This window comes from Pseudonaja textilis, chromosome 1, assembly GCF_049901715.1.
Source record: "Pseudonaja textilis isolate UNSWEBS1 chromosome 1, rPseTex1.2, whole genome shotgun sequence".
Taxonomy (NCBI): Eukaryota; Metazoa; Chordata; class Lepidosauria; order Squamata; family Elapidae; genus Pseudonaja; species Pseudonaja textilis.
Genome location: NC_141990.1, coordinates 137,619,811 through 137,639,926, shown reverse-complemented (window position 1 = coordinate 137,639,926; position 20,116 = coordinate 137,619,811).

Genomic DNA, 20,116 nt, shown 5'->3' with positions numbered 1-20,116 from the left:
GAGACCGAGGAAGGCAAAAAAATAGAGCGTGGGGGGAGGCATGCAGCTGATCATTGAAACAGATGATCATCAGGAGGTGGGGGGAGAAATACTTTAAGGAGTGACTGGATGGGGGAGAACACAGTCAGTTATGTCGGGCATGCACGCGATGTCGCACATGTGTGATAAGGACTGACTGGGCAGGGAGGGGAGGGGTGGGCAGAGAGGGGCAGGGCCAGCCAGGGGCATGATTTGCTGGTTCTCCAAACCAGGGGTCCCCAACCACCGGTCCCCGGACCAGTAGCGGTCCATGGATCATTTTTTACCGGGCCGCAAAGCTTGGGCGCCGCCATCTTGTTTCGATGGCGCTTCTGGGTTTTTGGTTGCTTCCGGGTTTTCGGTTGGAAAGCGGCGTTTGGGTGCTTGCGCCTTAGTTTCGTTGAAGGGGGGCGGCTTCGACGAAGAGTTGTCCTGATGGTGGTGGAGTCTCGCATTACTCAGGTACCGGTCCGTGGAAGAATAAATAATCGTGAAACCGGTCCCTGGTTCAAAAAAGGTTGGGGGGCCACTGCTCCAAACTGCACAGAATCATAACAACCGGTTCTATAGAACCGGTCCAAACCAATAGAATCCCACCCCTGCGTTGCAGACATTTTATAAGTTGGATCTACAAATCATGAATGGCACCACCGTTACTGGTTACCTGACAGAGTTTTCACAATGGGCTGGCCCAAGACCCTCTTTGACTAATTAAAGTGTTGTATCAAGAAATCTATGCTCCTTGATCCTTCAATTCTATAATGACAACCACCATAAGAGTGATCACTGTCCCAATGTTCTGCTTTGAAGCCCTTTAATTTCCCTTTTGGAAAATCATCCTGCTCCATCTAAAGATATCCCAAGGGACAAACACGAACAAAATAGGTCAGATGAAAGTCAAATTAATCCAGAGGCTCTCTACCAAAGAGGTACCTCAACTACATACAGCTATTCTATATGACAGATACCTTGATTGAATTTTGCTGTCTATTTATATTCAATTAATTTACCTTCTTCAGCCAATTCTCTGTATTCGTCCATCTGCTGTTAACAAGAATCAGTGTTCTTTTAACCAACCTTGGTTTGACAGTTGAATGCCATGCAGCCAAGAAATAAGGAACATTAATTTCCTGCTTTAAAAAAGATACTTTTTTTCCCTAATTCATCCCAGAATCTATTGTTCTTCATTTCAGTGGAGGCCATTCAAAACAATTTTGATTGGTGGGTACGCATTTTGGCTTCCCTGTTCACATATTCACCTATATTGATATCCATGCAAAGGTCCCTGATGATTGGGGCCTAATTTTGGTGATTCCAATCTACAAAATAGAAGGTAGAGATTTACCTGCCAAATACCAGCCTATTAGACTTCTCAGTTTGGTTAGTATATTATATACTGGATACTTATACAGCAAGCTACTGAACTGGATTATAACTGAGAACATCTTAACAGATGAGTAGGCAGGCTTTAGAGCCGTGATGGCGAACCTATGGAACGTGTGCCACAGGTGGCACGCAGAGCCATTGTGCGGGCATGCGAGCCCCAGGCACCTGCCCCACCTATCTCACTGCACATGCGCATACCAGAAGTGATGAAACGGGCCTATTTTTCGGTCTGCAAAGGCTCAGAAGCTTCCCTCAAGCCTCTGGCAGGCCGAAAAAGGCCTCAAATGCACCAAAAATCAGCTGGGAGGCGCAATGCAGGAAAGGGCGTGAGGGCAGGGGGGATCGTGCAATGCCTTCTGGGTGCTGCCACGCGAGTGCAAGTGTGCACACAATTTTTGGCACAGGAGCCCAAAAAGGTTAGCCACCACTGCTTTAGAGGAAGCCGTTCAATTATTGACCATGCATTAACTCTTCAACATCTAGTTGAGAAATACTTCTCCAGGGCTTGCTCATCACTCTGTGCAACGCTTATTGATTTTAGATAGGCTTTTAATCTCACCGCTACATCCAAACTTTGGGAGAAATTGAATTGCTCTTCAACTGATACAAGATTAGATGTCCTTATATACAGGCTTCACCTGGATGTAATGCACAAGGTCACTGCACCAAGAAAATTCCTGTCAAGAGGGGAATGAGAAAGGCCATATTCTGCTCCCCTTCCTTTTAATATATACATTAACACTTTTATAGACAAACTGAAAAGTCCATTTCTTCATCCATCAAAATGGACAAACAGACACATTTTTATATGCAGGTGATGCCATGCTGCTTTCTCTGACATAGATTGGTCTAAAACTGGTATTTTATACTATATACGTGCTGAACACTGTCAAGGAGAAACTAATTATTGCAAAACCAAGATCATACCCAAAGGCATATGACTAAGGCATATGAATAATCATTCAGTAGTGCAAGTCAAAGAGTTTTAAACAACTTGAGGATGCTTTTCCATGCTACAGGCAATCAAAAATCTCACACCAATTATGTTACTTTAAACGCACACACACAAAAAAGCATTGGTTTTACAATCACTCTTGTTCTCCAAAGGAGCTCAGCCAATATCTGCAGCAATTAAAGACTTTCCAGCTGAGATCCAACTCCAGCTCCTTTGGGGAGTTCAGAGACGAAAGAGTTCAATCCAAGTTATTGAGATCAATTCTTCAAGCACCTGACTGCATTCTGAACGTGGTGCCTTGCCATAAAGCCAGTCTATTACAATAGAATATAACAATATAGATTTCCTTTACTCTAATTGGTTCAGCTTGTTTGACCCCTTTAATTATGACTGGTAGCTTTCAGACTTCCTGGTGCCAAACTGGACTTTGATGGCATTTCATGACCGGTTATTACCCTGATCCTGATGGCCTATTAAAGTGCACTAGCAGATCTTAAACAGCAGGCCTGATTCAGAATGGCAAGCAGATTGACTGGCTCTACTTAGAAACTTCTGCCTTAAGCCACTCTGCATACCTTCTCCAACCAATCTGATATTTAATCACATAATGATTCCAAAATTTAGAAGGGCCTTATCCCTGACCAGATTCAACAGCCTCCCAACAGCTATTACTAAAGGGAGATACCAAAAGATTTCCTTTAAACAGACACTGTGTCCATATTGTGGAGGAATAATTGAAATAACAAAGCACATTATTTTGTATTATACACAGGCACTCACCAGGAATTATTATTTCCACTTCTTAGGAAAAATCCTGGTCATTCCTACTTGTTTTATCTTAAGTTGATATTATCAGATTTTACTTCTTTGACTACAGCTAAGTACTGTACTATAGTTTGCACAACATGCTATAGTATTTCTTCTTATCCTTTTTAGGTATTTTAGAACAATATTTTTTTCTTTTTGTCCTAAATAATTGTTATTTTTTATTTTATTTGCTGGTGAATTACTAGTCTGACTCCCTTGAAGAGTGTAAGTCTGTACCTTCAAGGAGAACAGAAATGTCAGGAAAGAGGAGTTGTACTGCATATTAAAAGAATCCATACTTGCTCAAAAACACAAGTGCATGTACTCGGAAATACTGTGTAGGAAAATATAAATATAAATATGTTATCGGTACTGAAAAGCAGGTATTTCAAAGAAGTTATTCAGTATGATAAGGAACTTTAATTATTGCAACATTTATTGAAAACTACAATATAAACTGCCAAGTGTGCTCATTACAGGAAATTCTTAAAAGGGTTCTTCAGTTGGTTCAAAATGTGGTGGCCTGCGTAGTCTTGTGCAAATCTAGTTTTGTACAAGTGTCACTTCTCTTGCAGGAACTGCTTTGGTGGCTGATTTGTTTCTGGGCCCAATTCAAGATGGTGGTTATTATTTTTAAAGCCCTATGTGGCTATTGGATTCACATTATTTGAAGGACCATCTCTTCCCAGTTACATTTGTATGGCCCACCAGATCATAGAGACATGATTCCCCCCCACCCCCATTAAATAGGTCCACCTAGTAAGACCAAGGAGAAGGGCCTTTTCGGTGATGGTTTCCATGGTATGGAACATCAATCATTTCTGCAGAGTGTAGTAAGTTAGCACCCACCCTTCTCACGGAAAAACGACATATCCTAGGAAATATTAAAAAGGCAGAATATTTCCCCTAAAAAGAGAAGTTGAAACTCAGAAGCAGGAACTCACCTCAGAAGCAGAAGCTCACCCCCATCTTTGTTAATGGTTAGGCCATTAAGGCCTGGGCCAGAGTATTCTACATAACAAAGGCCATCTCACCATCAGGCCTGGGCAGATTGCATCAGCCAGCACTCAGGTGAAGCCATGTGGTCCACACAAAGCCTACAAAGTTAGGTAAGACACCCACCCCTGGGAGTCTGACAGCCAATGGGATACATTTCTTGCACAAGAACAGGAAACACTAAGGTCGGGCCCAACAGAGGGTAAAAATCTAAGGGTCTCTCAGCATCTTGGCCCTTCTTTTCCTTCACCCAATATCTTGAAGCATGTGATCGTCCTTTTCACTTTGGAGCTCCAAGCCATGTGGTCTTGTCCACCATTAAACCATCTTTCCAAACAGCCTCCATGTTTCCAGTGTTTTTTCCCCCACGTGGAACTGAACCCAGAAGGATATTTCTTCCAACAAGAGATAAGACTGGCCTCCAACTTGAAAGGCCCTGAAGGCATGGTTTTGCCAATCAGGATGGAGCCATCAAACAAGGAGGAGATGGAGCCCATCACCCCAGGGGGGGAGGTGTTTGAGGATATATTGGTTTCTGTATTTGTGGTTTAATCCTGTAAGCCAACCAGAATTACCATGAGTGAATTGGTAAGCCATATAAATTTCCTTTAAAAATAATTCAATACTTGGTTTGTCTTACTACTTTCTCCTTCAGAAGGTGGAGAAAAGAATATGATCAGCCATACTTGACTTTACCCAACATAACATGGAAGATTTAGTCAAAAAAGAAAGTGAGAAGAATACAGGGGGTACATGAATAGTAAATTTCTTGATTTTAAGGGAAACAAAAGGTGAATGCAGTTGCAAATGTATCTAGGACTTCAGTAAAGCAGATTTTAATAAACCCATAGAAGTTATAAGAAATCCACAACAGGAAAAGCCAATGGGATAAAGAACTTAAGTGGAATGGAATTGCTATATAAGAAGGTACTAAAAGTAAAGGGTTTTTTTTTTCTGTTTTGTATTTTACTTTTTATGATAAAACAATATTAAAAAGTAAAAATAAAAAGGAAAGCATATGCAATATGAAGTATATATGGGAGGGAAATGAAGACAGAAGAAGCAGCACAAAAAGACTGGTGAAGGTCTGAAAACAAAAGGAGACAATTTGAAGATTTTTAAAAAGTATAAAGTTTAGACATACGTTTTCAAAATATTAGATATTGCTCGATTCATTAAAATTAGGATAGCTTTGATAAGTAATCATTAATTGTTTATTCTGATTGATAACTCAAACTACACAGGCTATCTTGTTAAGTACTACAAACATTATTGATTTAATTTTAATAATAGTTCTGAAGTGCCAAACTGCATTGTTTAGAGTTGTCTGAGATGTATTTGTAGCTTCTATCATAGCTACTTGGTTTTATTGCTGAATTCTTACCAGCTCAAATAGATGCAACAATAATTGCTAGCGCCTAGAACTTTATGAAACCTGCAAAGCAAAATTGATACAGATTATCCCTAAGGCATTTCAATTTTATAAATTATATGGCTTCACTTTCAATAGCAAAAAAAAACAAAAACAAAAAACCACTGTATTCTTGTTCTCAGTCATATGACTCCCTGTACTACTACCTATTGCAAATTTCTGCTAACTTCTACAGATAAAACACTGGTTGTATTTATTTAAACCACAGTGTGTGTTTCTAGTCCAAATAGATGGATTATAATCAAAGGCATTCCCACACATCACATTGCACATATATCCAGTAAGCCTCTGAAATAAGGTTTATCATTAGTATGAATAAATACATGTTATAATGTTAAGGACATTTTTTTTTTAAAAAAAACAGATCAGATCAATGTTTCAGGCTTCTTCCCTGATAGCTTCTTTTTCCCAGAGGTAAGTAACTGATTAATTAAGTTTGATTAATTATACAAGGATAGTAAGCTGCCTCACTAATCCATCTAACTGGTGCTGATGGCATCAATTCTCCAGATTCTTTGTCTAAGCATAGCTGATTAAACCTGAAACCTACTGCACATTGAGATGGCCTTCTATTATTGTTTCATTCTTCACTATGTGTTGGCATCAATTATATTTTTCCCCACACTTGAGGCATGCCTTGGGTCATTCCTAGCACAACTCCCTCCACTCATAGAATTCAAGACAACTATTCCCAACCATCTGAATTGGAATGCCCACCTCTAGTTCAAATATAACATCAGTTTCTTCTAAGATCAAAAAACTGGTGTACCTTTGCTGGCTTCCAATAGACAAAGTCAATGGGAAGCCAGCAGGAAATTGCAAATCATGGGCACATGATGTCCTCATTTAATGATCTGCACTGTTCTCAATTGACAGCAACCAGGACTGCAAGAAATGTCATCACCAAGTAGCACAGTCATGTGGTTTTCAAATTATAACCACTCATTTAATGATGGAGTTTCTGGTCTTAATTAGTGTTGTTAAGCAAGAACTACCAATTGATTATGAATCAGTTGCCAAAAAAAAAGGGAAATGGAACGTTAAGCTCCATCCAAAGAAGTATAAAAAAAATCACATGTACATACAAAAGGGATGGGATTTCAATCACAATGCCACAAAACCATCCTGCCTCTTTCAACCACCTCAGCAGATGCCACCATGGTGGTCAAAATCTATGGAAAATATTGAGCCCAGCTACACAATTTAGAAAAACTGGTACATATTCAAAGAGGAGGATCATCAGGGCGTAAAATCCTTGTTCCTTTGAAGAGAGAGTGAAAAGATTTTCAAATGTTAGCCTGGAGAGAAAATATAATGGATCTCTTCTTCACTGCATACATTTAAAGGCCAGAGAACCATGTGATTTGCATATCTTAATTGGAGCCTGTTCAGAGCAAAAGGATGAGTATGATATCCCAGAGCAACTTTTAAGATGGGTAGGCCCAACATCTTGGCTGGGGAATTCTGGAGTTGAAGTTCACACATCTTAAAAGTTGCCAAGATTGAGGAACACTGGCCTAGAGAACTCTTTCAACTCTTGAATTACAGAAATCATCTAGCTATGAAGCAATGCGATTTTTTTTTAAAAAGCCAGATGCTTTATTGTGACATATTTCTTTAATATTCATGGCTTATGTCTGATTGTGATGAACTGTGGGACTCCAACCAAAAAGCTTGTTTATTTGGTCTGCTTCTTGTCCCATTTTCTTCACTTGACTGTTCCTTGCATTGCTTCTCTTTGTTGCGACTTGTCATCTAACACACTCTTGCAGCTATATCTTTGGGGAAGGAATGATCTGCTGAATTTCTGGGCAGCTCTTTGACCTAGCAAACGCTCAATGCATGAAGGGTAAGCAGAATAAAATACTGATCCACTGGGGACAGTGATAGTACTATGCATGTAAACTCATTAGCAGCTGGCTGTGAAACTCTGGAAAGGCAGAATTTTTGTGATGCTTTCCAACAATTTCAAATGAGGCCAAGGGGTATTTTGCTCAGCATTTACACCATCTATTACCAAATCCCACGAGTCTAAGAAAATCCAGGAAACTTTCTATATTCAGTCATAGGTTATTGCTAATAATTAGCTACAATCAGCATCAGTTTGTTGGATATTTTAGAGCTTTTAGAGGTCATTGCAACACTCAATGAAGTGATCAAGAGTCTAAAAATACTATTTATGGCACATGGTGGGTTAATTATTAATACTTTTTCCTCATTAAGATGAAGGGAAATGCATAATGAAATCATCAGGGCATGAACCACTGAACATTTTAGTCCTGTACATATATAGACATGAGTGCATGTGAAATTGATATGCAATTGGATTTCTATTAGATTTGGAGGCTTGTCTACACTCATATAAGCCACTATCTGAAACATTTATCTTCATAGTGTATTCCTCGATTAAGGCAAAGTATGGCCTACTTCAAGCATTCAAATAACAACATGTACTGATTTATTTATTTTTAAAGTACACATTTCTTTCCTTAATTATTTTTCTCAGAGATTTGGCATAAGATGAGCCAGAAGCTAAATGAACTGAGTGAAGATTTGAAAGTATTTTTTTTCCTTTTAAATGGGAAAACAGGCTGTCCTGAACACCTGAGTTAAATTAAAGCAATGCAACTTATCAGTTCAAGCAGAAATTGAATATAGCAGAATTCGATACAGCCTCAGGCCAAAGAAGATTAAATTCGTGTCATGATGTTTCAGTAACTTCCTCTGTTATTTTTCAGTTTCATTACAAATTTTGAAGATGACAGAGCCACCATCCTTTTTGAGAATGTGATTTAGTTTTCTGTTAATTTAAAGTGAAACACCCCCCCCCCCAAAAAAAACCTAATTACTGCTATCCTGTTTCAGTACTTCATTTACTATAGTATTTAGAGCAGGGGTGTCAAATACAAGGCCCACAGGCTGCATCCAGCCTGCGATGTGGTTGGATCCAGCCTGCAGGGCCGGCCTGGAAAATGTAAGTGGCCAGCCCATGTCACTTTGGCCCGGTCTACCCAAGGTAGACTGCGAAGAAGAAACATTGGGCCAGTGTGGCTTCAGTCCGGTCTACCCAATGCGGAGAGAAAACATGCTGGCAGTTTGGGGAGTGGCATCAAACTGGCCATACCCACCCAGTTGACCATGACCACAGAATGGCACCAAGCTGACCATGCCCACCCAGTTGGCCACACCTACCCAGTCGGCCACACACCCCGCTCCTCCCTGAGGTCAATCACAGTCCTGATGTGGCTCTCAATGAAATTGAGTTTGACACCCCTGATTTAGAGGAAAATCTCATGTTTCTTCTAGTGTTTTATGTCTCTTATGCTAGGAAACTACCGTCCTTTCTTGGTTCAACCAAGCACCTAATGTTCATTGCAATCCTCAGGAAAAAAAAAAGTTCTTTAAACCCAATGATCACTAAGAGTCAATATGTGGTTTTACAGAGGAAGACTCTTAGCAACAAAAGTGGTACCATCATCTGCCAAAATATCAGGAATGTTGAGAAGACTATCCAGTTGAAACTAGATACTGTATTTCCCCATGTATAAGCCACCCCTTTTTTCCAAAATTTTCAAGCCCAAAAAGTAGGGGGGTGGCATATACAAAGCAGGTACACTTTTTATACGTGAAAAATGCATAAAATAATAAAGTAGGAATAAACTGGTTTTCCAGCAGTATGCTATACTTTTTTTAAAAAATTGTAAGTGATGATACGATTACGAGTGCGAGTACGCGATAGAAATGCATACGCTAGGCATCGGCCTGAATGCTTCGTTCCTACTCTCGTTCCGATGCGTAGATTGCTAGCGTCGCCCGCACCGCTTTCGGCGTCATGACCGAAGTTGTAGATCTAGATGTCGAATTTTGTTTCTTTGTAAATTTTCTTTCTTCATAACTTGTTTCTCTAATAAAATATTTTTTTCAAAACTTCACAGTCCAAAAATTGGGGGGGTGGCTTATACAAAGGGGGTGCTTATACATGGGGAAATACGGTAATTCCTTCCTTTCATGGTAATATTACTGATAATGCTTCTTTGCAAAGTGGTTTGGATTTCCATCAAAACAAAAGGCTGCATTTCTGCTGGCTGAAGGAAAAATCTTTTGCAAACCTTTTTTTTTTTTTTTTTTGGCTATTTGAATCTTTATATTAAGAAGCAAAATGCCGCATGAAATTTGAAGAAAGAGCAGACGTTCTATTTTTTTTCAGTGCATTAAAAAAGTGCATTAAGCAGCTGATAGAATCAATGCATCTTTTTTTTTTTTTTAATAAATACAAATTCCGAGTCCTAAAAACCTGGAGAATAGGGACCAAAAAGTCTGCTCCATCCCCAATCCGTCACTGCCAGACGCTCTCTGACTCTTGCTGGCTTCACGCCCAGCCCCAGAATATTTCCATCCAAGATGTCTACTTTCAACCTGCCAGATTCATAGCTTCTAATCAGTTCTTCTGAGCTTCAATTTTTTTTCCTCCCAAAATGGAGCCATTGCCACTGCACTGGAATTTTAGAAATGGATTAATGTTTCATTTCATATTCGTACATTTTCATTATTTGTCATTTTGATCTCTCATCCTGAGAAGCGAGGTTACTGAATATTTTTTTATTCTGTAGTTTGATGTAGTATAAAATTGTCAGAGTGTAAAAATGCCTCAGTTTGACTGTCCTGACAAACCATTAGCTGCCAAACTATTAAAAGAATCATTTTCTCAAACCCATTCTTTTTAAACAGTGTTAAACGAGAAAGGAATACAAAAAATAAAGCATAGAAAACAGTATAGCATGGCATTTTATCCCTGTCATGACTGCAGAGTTTTGCTGTGGGCATAATATATCTGAAAATTATGTTTCTTGAACTTGGATAGCCTATTGATACCTTATGCATAAACAGTAAAGAATCAAACAAATTGTTTCAGATTTTATTATTCCATATATGTTGTAACCTGTAATAATATTCTGCCTTAAACAAAACTATTACTCATATTAAAAAAGAAATTTAGATGTCATGGATTCTAAGCTTCTCCAAAATGTGAACTTTGTAGGGAGAGTTTAATGTCATTACAGGTATTAATATTAATAGCCTGCTCTTACTCCAAAGATGTGGGGAGAATACAGATGCTCTTTACTTTTTTTACTTTATCCTCAACTAGCCTATTTTGGATTAGATTGGAGCTTCAGGTTTCAGAGGTGAGATTTGAACTTGGAGTTTGGTTGATCCAATCATCACTTCTATTATGAGTCATTTTTCACAGACTGAACAACATCAGATCTATATATTTATTCACATTTATAAACTTCCCAGGTTTTAATAACTCACACAAACTATTTTAACTATTCTAGATTATGCAATGCCACAATTGTAGTTTATTTTTTTTTTAACACAAGTGGTTTGCTATTGCATTTCCTTAGGACTGAAGACTACTTAGCTGGCTTTGTGCCTAAGGTGGGACTAGAACTCACAATCTCCCAATTTTGAATATGGTGACTTAAATAACTAAACCAGAGACTTGTTGAGAGGGCTATCTTTTTATTCTCCCTTTATTTGTGGCTATATTTTTGATTTTTAGGATATTTATTACTGTGACTTTTATATTTGCATTTGCTGTCTTTATTCTTTTCATCTATTGTGCTGCCCCGAATTGCCTTCAGTAAGATGGGTGGTTACATATTTGATTAATAAATAAAATTGGATTTTAAAAATTAACCAATCTGGCACTCTCTCTCTCTCTCTCTTTTTTTTACATAGTAGAGTTTCTTTTCTACAATTTATTTCACCGATTACAGGGAAGAGGAAAGGATATTGAGGCCCATCTCAGTGGACTACTAAGATTTCATTTGTCTTGCAGTTATATGCTGCTCTGGCTTTGCATCCTTAAAAGTTATGACATTGCTTTAAAAAAACATAAATAAAAGTTAAGATTGTCAGGGACTATATTTTGTGATCACATTCTCCTTCACTTGTTTCCAAGAATCAGTATGAACTGTAAAGCCAGGGATTCATTGACTCCTATATTATGATCACTCTGAGACCAGATGAAATATGGTTCTGGGAAGAGAAAAAAATTGGTTTTTATGGAATTGTTTATTTGTTCAGAATGTAAGCAGCGAAAGTTAGACACAAATCCTTTAATAAATTGCAGGACTCTGCTGAAATTGGTAACAATCCAATAGGATGTAACCGAAAACAAAAAAAAGGAGCAATTACATGAGATGCTAGCAGCAGCTGGAACTCAATAAATTACAAGCAGAGACTAATCAGAATTTCAAAATATGTTGTTGACTTATACTCCGGTTAGATTAATGTAGGAACAACAGTATCATTTTATGGTGTCATCTGGGGAGAATGTTTAATTACCATGAAGTTTGGATGGAATCTTATGAATAGATTTTTCCCTCTGCCAGCTGCTCAAAATTCCTGTTTTCCACCATCTTTGGTCAGGCAATGTACAGGTAGTTGTCAACTTACAACATTCTGTTTAATGGCTGTTTGAAGTTACAATGGTGCTGAAAAAGTGACTTATGACTGTTTTTTCCACACTTATGATCATTGCGGCATCCCCATGATCACATGATCAAAATTTAGACGCTTGGCAATTGAATTGTATGATCAATTAAATTGAATTGAATTGACTCTTATTTATGATCATAGAAGTGTCCTGAGGTCATATGATCCCCTTTTGCAACCTTGCGAAGTCAGTGGAGAAGCCAGATTCACTTAACAACTGTGTTACTATCTTAACAACTACAGTGATTCACTTAACAAATGTGGCAAGAAAGGTCATAAAACGGGGTAAAATTCACTTAACAAATGTTTCATTTGGCAGCAGAAATATTGGGCTCAATTATGGGACTAAGCTGAGGACTACCTATATCACCTTTAGTCAATCAGTCATGTGTTAATGTGCTCTGTCTTCTAGATTTGTAGTATTTTGGGAGCATGTAATGAACAAGTCAATACACCTTTAACTTCAAAAGGTCTGTCTGATTAGAACTGCAGGAAGTTGGAAAACCACTGAAGGGCAAGTCTATCCATCCAAAGCTCAACAGATATAAAAACAAAACACTTAAATTGACCCTAGAAAGAAAGCAGTTCACTTGGTTTTAAAGTCAATTTAATCCATTTAACAACCAAACATTTTTCTAAAGTGAAAAATCAGACCACCAACATTCATTCCTTTGCTGATGAATTTTGACAGTTCAATTGCGGTCCAGACAAAAGATGTGGAAAATGGATTGCCCATTCCTCGAAGAACATCTAAAGGGACCAATGAATTCAGTTCTGCAATTGGCAAAACTCACTGTATATATTCACAATAGAAGCTTAATCAAATTCAGGAAAAAATGCCCCCCTTTCATATATTACATAATGCACGGCAAGCTTAGATATTTAGAATATAGTTTCTAAGGAAAAAAATAGGAAAAAAAACCCTAACTAGAAATCAGGAATAATTCCTAATATAGGTAGTCCTTGATTTATGGCAATTGAGCAAAAATTCTGTTGGTAAAATTTGTTAAGCGAGTTTTGCACCATTTTACGACCTTTCTTGCCACAGTTTTTAAGTGAATCACTGCAGTTGTTAAGTTAGTAGACCCATTGTTAAGTGAATCTGGCTTTCCCTTTGACTTTGCTTGTCAGGTCAAAAAGTTGTTCACATGACCCTGGACATAGCAACCCTCATAAATATTAGGCAGTTGGCCAGCATCTGGATTTTGATCACATGACCATGGGGATGCTACAATGATTGTAAAGTGTGAAAAACAGTCATTTTTTCAGTGTCATCGTAACTTTGAACGGTCACTAAATGAACTGTTGTAAGTTGAAGACTACTTGTACTTACAAATATATGCACTTGAAATAATAGTCAGGATACAATAAGAGGAAAGAGTATAATTTGAAAATAGATAGTTTCTTAATAATGTTTTGTTGATTTTACAATTGTATTAAATCTACAAAAAAAGCTTCAATGCCAGGAAAAAACCATAAAGAACCAGCATATCAGCCAGCCCATTTGTCAAGCTACTACAGCCAAAAATGTAGTACAGCTATCTTGTTACATAAACATGCTTTTCTTCACATGAAAGTGTTAGATTAAAGCTGGAGAGATTCCCCAATATTCAAGTTCACTCAAATTCACTTTCAGCCACAGAAGTTTACTGATTGAGGCTGAGTCAATCATTCTTGTACAGTCCAAGCTACCTTATTAAGATTATGGGTGGGAAAAAACTGGAGGAATATAATGCCTGTCACCTTGAACTTCTGGAGGAATAGCAGGATATAAACCCAAGAAATAAATTTAAAAATACAATAAAATACAAATAAGCTATTATAAATACAATTATTTATTTAGGAAAGACAGAGAGTCAATTTGGTCTAGTGTAATAATTAAGGCCCCAGGCTAGAAACCCAGAATCTGTGAGTTCTTGTCCCACCTGAGGCCGGAAAGCTGGCTGATCATGGGCCATTCATTATCTCTCAGCCCACGACGTCAGGCTTGGGTAATAAGCTGGTCAATCAATTCTTGTTTCAACCAATGACTCAATATTCAGGTGGTTTGAAAAAAGCAGACCCTGCACTTGCAGGGAAACAATTAATGGTAAAATAACTGTAGAGGAATTTAGATGCTTGTGCAAAAGTGACAATGTTGAAAACTAAAGTCACTTTAGTTTTCTATTCTCAGGATTGAGAATTCAAAGCTACAAATGAGTCTTTCTCTAACTTCAAAAGCTCTCCCTGTTAATAAATCTGACTGATCAAAAGCCCTGGAGAAACAAAATGATGCTATCTAGCTTTGTAAGCTTTAATAGTTTAACAGTTTTAGATATTGGATAATCAATATACCCTGTAGCAATGAAATGGCATGGCCTACAGATCTTAAACACCTATTTGGATCATTCAAAAGACTGTTTAAGAAAAAAAAATAGGTGGACTCCATAATGAATTTAAAGAATGGAAAAGACTTATCATAGTATGTCTTTGGATTTCTGAAGCCACATTATCTTTCGTGCTTGTTCTCCCAACCCTGCCTAATGGACAATTTTCATTGAGCCCATGATTATTTTTAGATGAAATGATTTAATGATGTTGCAGGACATTAGCTGTTAATGAGTTTTTGCTCTGGGCTTAATGGAAACATTAGCCGATATACTTGGCGAAAGGTAGACAGAAGATTTTTTAAACATTTTTAACATTCAACATTATGGTTCTCCATAAAATAAGCAAAGTATGTGTTTATATCTCTGCAGTTGCTTTAAAACAGCATTTATTGGGTTTCCTCAGCCTCAAAAAACTGTAAAGCTAGTCATTTTTCTATCAGAGGGGATTAAGAATGAGCTCTTGCAAAGAATACAATATGTGTCAGCTTCATTTAAATATTGGAAGATAAGTGACTCTTAAAACTGATATAGCTCAATAGAGTCATAAGTACGTACATGCATAGTTATTTCTCTTCAATTTTGTTGAATTTTGTTGGATATTTTTTCAAACAAAGCTTTAAGCCCTTCTAAAGCAATTAAAGCATTGAACACATAACCATAAATTAGTCACCCACATTTTAGTTTAATGCAAGGAGAAACAATTTCTGCCCCACAAACCTTCGCCTGTGGCCCCAAGGCACCCTGACATGGCACTGCCAAAATTCAACTGGGCAGTTACAAGAAAATCCCATTTAATCAGTTGCAGAAATCAATGTTCATTTTTCCCACATTGTATTTTTATAAAATCTGTACATGAAATATATCCCTATTAATAGTTAAAATTCCAGGGCATTTGGAATCATTCTATCTTCAGAAGTTACTGTCAGTTAAGGATAATGTAATTTCATTAAATATTTGTAAATACTGATATTTAGTATCTAAGTACATTCTTTATATGCTAAATATATATTTACTCTGTAATTCTATAGCATATTGCAATGACTGCTTATTTAGTATTAATGAATCAATGAGGACAAGCTAAGAGTTCTGAGAGATTAATCAAATACTAAGGGAGTTTGCAAACTGATGGCAAGAATTTAATATAAATCTGCAGTTTGAATACACCAGACAGATTTTTCCTCCTTGCCTTACTTATCTCCACCCTTCCTTCTCTTAAATTAGGACGCTTAACTTTGTAAAACTTTTTTAAAAAGAAGTTAAAAATCCAGTTTGGTATAGTGATTAAGACATCAAGCTTGAAAATGAGAGACCATGACTTCTAATCCTGACTTAGGCATCAAGCAAGCTGAGTGACCTTGGGCCAGTCATTCTCTCTCAGCCCTAGGAAGAAGGCAATAGCAAGCTGCTTTAAAATCTTGAAAAGAGAACTGCAGAAATCCTTAGTGCTCTTTGAGCTTGGTTGTTTTCTTGCTGATATATCATTATCCAAAGCAGGTAACATCATCAATGATAGAAGGCAGTGGAATTCATTCTCGTTTTATATTCAAGTGGTTGTCCCTGTCAGTATTAGCGGGAATGGTTTTGGAGGTTCTTTGGTTGGGTTATTTACTTCTTCGACAGTTCCTTGATTGAAGTATTGTTTGTTTCTTGACTGTTAGGGTTAGGTGACTCCTGTTTCTTTTCTGGGGCTATGTGTGATTATGTGTGTAATTGAGGAAGAGATATTCTTAAAGTGTCTTGGGAACCAATTTAATGGAATTATTGTGATATCTTGGGGGTCAGATTTGGTAAATGGTATTTTAGGATTAATCTTTGGGCCAAATTTGGTAAACACCCCTGGAGGATAGAGCTGACTAATGGGTTCACACACTGCTAATATGAAAAGTCTGAAAGGACTGTTCCAAGGTATTGACTAACTGAATCCTACTGTAGACTCAGTGCAGAGAGGATCATTCAAGATATTGGGTGAGCTCATTAGATCCCAATGCAGTGTTCTTGTTGTCAGCCATTCAGTCATGTCTGAGCCTTGGACACTCCATGGGTCAGCATTCTCTGTGCCCTTCTGTCTCATACCATTTCCTTCAGGTCTGCCATGATCATCCGAGTGTCATCCTTAGTAGTGTCATCCTTAGTTTCCAACCAACAGGTACCAGGGAGGCCTAAACTCTTTTTTCCACCAATCACTTCCAGCATGATTGGCTTTTTGAGTGAGTCAACTCGCATGTCATGACCAAAGCATGACAGCCTATGTTCAGTAATCTTGACTTCAAATGATTTTTTGACATTTGGTTTAGGATTTGTAGCCCATGAGATGTGTAATAGTCACCTCCAGCACCACAATTTAAAGGCATCTACCCTTCTCCTATCTACCTTTTTGGAGTCCACATTCACAGATATAAGAAGCAATTGGAAGCATTTCAATAACTAATCTGCATTGGTTTGTGAAGCTGATGTCTTTACTCGTCCAGATGTTATTCATGCCAGACATTGCAGTTCTTCCAAGTGCTATACACCTTCTGATCTCAGGACTGCACTAATATAGTGCGGTTATGACCATTATTCCCAGAGTCACATGATTTACATTCAGATGCTTGACAACTGACTCACATTTATGATGGATGCCGTGCCCCACGATCTCCTTTTACGACCTTCGTACAATCAAAGTCGGGGGGGACCAGATTCACTTAACAACCGGGTTCCTAATTTAACGACTGCCATGATTCGCTGGACGACTGTGGCAAAAAAGGCCGTGAAAAAGGGGCAAAAGTCACTTCAGGGATGTTTCACTTAGCAGCAGAAATTCAGGGGCCAATTGTGGCCGTGAGTTGAGGACTACCCGTGTTTGAGATTGGTGAGGTTCAGCAGCCCAGGGAGCTGTCTTTTTGATGGCCTGTTATATTACTTTCCTTTATTTATATATATTTTTAAATTAAGTTTGTTTAATTGTGGCAAGCATTTCTTTTAGGGATTGTTGGTTTTATTGTGATCGCTTTATTTAAGATTGTTTTGATTGTTGTCTTGGAAATTGCTCAGGGCCTCTTAGAGAGAAATAGAGGAAAGAAAGAATGTGACTGCATTTTTCCCCCTATAAGGTGATTATTTCCTTCCCAGTTTCTCTGAGGGAAATGCAGAGATAACTGTAACCTTCCGCTCTACCTCCTCCTGAAACAGGTGTTCACCTTTATCATCCATCCATCTGTCTATTATCTATTTATCCATCTATCTGTCTGTCTTTCTATCCATCTATCCACCTATCTGTCTATCGATGTCTATCTATCTGTCTATCTATATCTATCTATGTCTGTCTCTCTTTCTATCATCTGTCTGTCTGTCTCTCTGTTTATCTATCCATCTATTTATCTGTCTATCCATCTATTTGTCTCTATCTGTCTGTCTGTCTGTCTGTCTATCTATCTATCTATCTATCTATCTATCTATCTATCTATCTATCTATTTACCTACCTACCTATCTATCTATCTATCTATCCACCTATCTATATCTATCTATGTCTGTCTCTCTATCATCTGTCTGTCTGTCTGTCTCGTTGCTCTCTATCTATCCATCTATCTGTCTATCTGTCTCTCTATCTATCCATCTGTCTGTCTATCTGTTTATCTATCCATCTATCTAACTATGTCTATCTGTCTATTTATATCTATGTCTGTCTTTCTATCATCTGTCTGTCTGTCTGTCTCTCTCTCTATCCATCTATCTGTCTGTCTATCCATTTGTCTATCTCTGTTTATCTATCCATCTTTCTGTCTATCTATGTCTATCTGTCTATCGATATATATGTCTGCCTCTCTATCTATCATCTATCTGTCTGTCCGTCTATCTATCTATCTATCTATCTATCTATCTATCTATCTATCTATCTATCCATCCATCCATCCATCTATATCTATCCATCTATCTGTCTCTCTATCTGTCCATCTCTATCCATTCATCTATCTGTATATCTATATCTATATGTGTCTCTGTCTATCATCTATATCTATCTATCCAACTATCTATCCATCTCCATCTATCTGTCTATCTAACTGTCTATCTATATTTATCATCCATTTATCTATCAACTATCTATCTGTCTCTCCATCTATCTATCTAAGTCCAGTTGCCTCCAGAAAAAGGGATAAGTGGATCTCAAGATTTTGTTTTCAACGTCTACAGAAATTCTCAGTCATCCAGGCCATGGTTGTCCCAAAGATGCTTTTTCAAATGGCAGTTGGACTTTCTTTGTTCTCCCTTGAAGACATTTCATTTCTCATCCAAGAAGCTTTTCAGTTATATTCTGATATAGTATGAAGCCAAAAAAGAAGTCAGTGAGTAGAAATTTGTGAGAATATTCTGGGTCTCTGAATTAGGTATCCACATAAAATAACTTGACAGACCAAGCAGCCCTTGTATGCTATAACTCAATGTAAGGGGAGGAAAATGTGCAGCATTTGGTTTCAATAATAATGTACGACTGAATATATAATACCAAGTTTCTTTGAATGACTCTGAATAAATGTCACACTATGGTTTAATTAAGATCTTCTGTGTAAAATTATGTATTAAATTTACCTTCTCCACATGATTTTCCTATGAAATCTCCTTTATTTCCTGACTGTTTAAAATAAATCATACTTTACTTTGATGTCTGAATTAGCAATTTATTTATTTGTATTTCATATTTCTAAACAGGCCATTTCCCTCAAAGAGGGACTCTTTATGGTTGTTGTTGATCTGGTTGTTTTTGACTGATGAGATTTTGACTTGTGATGTTTAATACTATTCTTTTTTTTCCCAGTGATATATAATTAATAATTTTTAAATATTTTTTTAAAAATCCTTATTGCATTAGCCAAAGAATATTAGTAAAGCAATTGATTGCAATATTGGCTTAAAATAAATGGGCCTCTATAGGCTTTGCCTTTGTCCTTTTTTTCCTTTCCTTCAAGCATCTCCAATTCTTGGAGACTGCCTGGACAAATCCTTGCAGTTTTCTTGGCAAAGATTTTTATAAATGGATTGGCATTGCCTAATTCCCAGGGCTGAGAAAGTGACTGCCCAAGGTCAACCAGCTCATATGTGCCTAAGGCACAACTAGAGCTCCTAGTTTCCAGTTTCTAGCCTGATGCCTCAAGCACACCAAACTGGCTGGATGTTCTAATTAATTATAGCGCTATCCATTTATCCTTAAGTCAGCAGAAAACTATGGAGGCATGAAATTTGCTTTTCATTGCCAATCCATATTCTGCCTCACACTACTTCCCAGCTACTGCAATCATTTGACTTTCCTCCGAGATAATTAGTGATAATGATCATTTTTACAGTGTCTGACCTCAGACAGTGTTGGAATAAAGGGAAATACAGCTAAGACAAATTAAGGAGATCTCACTCATGAGCCGAGAATAAGTTAAAAGCAAAATGATGCTGAGCATGTTCATGCTTTAATTAGGTACAACTGGTGGATAAACCTATATTTCTTGGTAAGGCAATAAACACAATTTTCTGCATATTTGATAATTGCAAGCATTCAAAAATTAAATGATTTATTATAAAGCAAAATGTCTGATGCTTCTATATTAGGCATTTTAAGAGTCACATTGACATCAATGGGTTTGTTATTTTATATTAATTAAAACTGCTTATAAATAACTGAACTT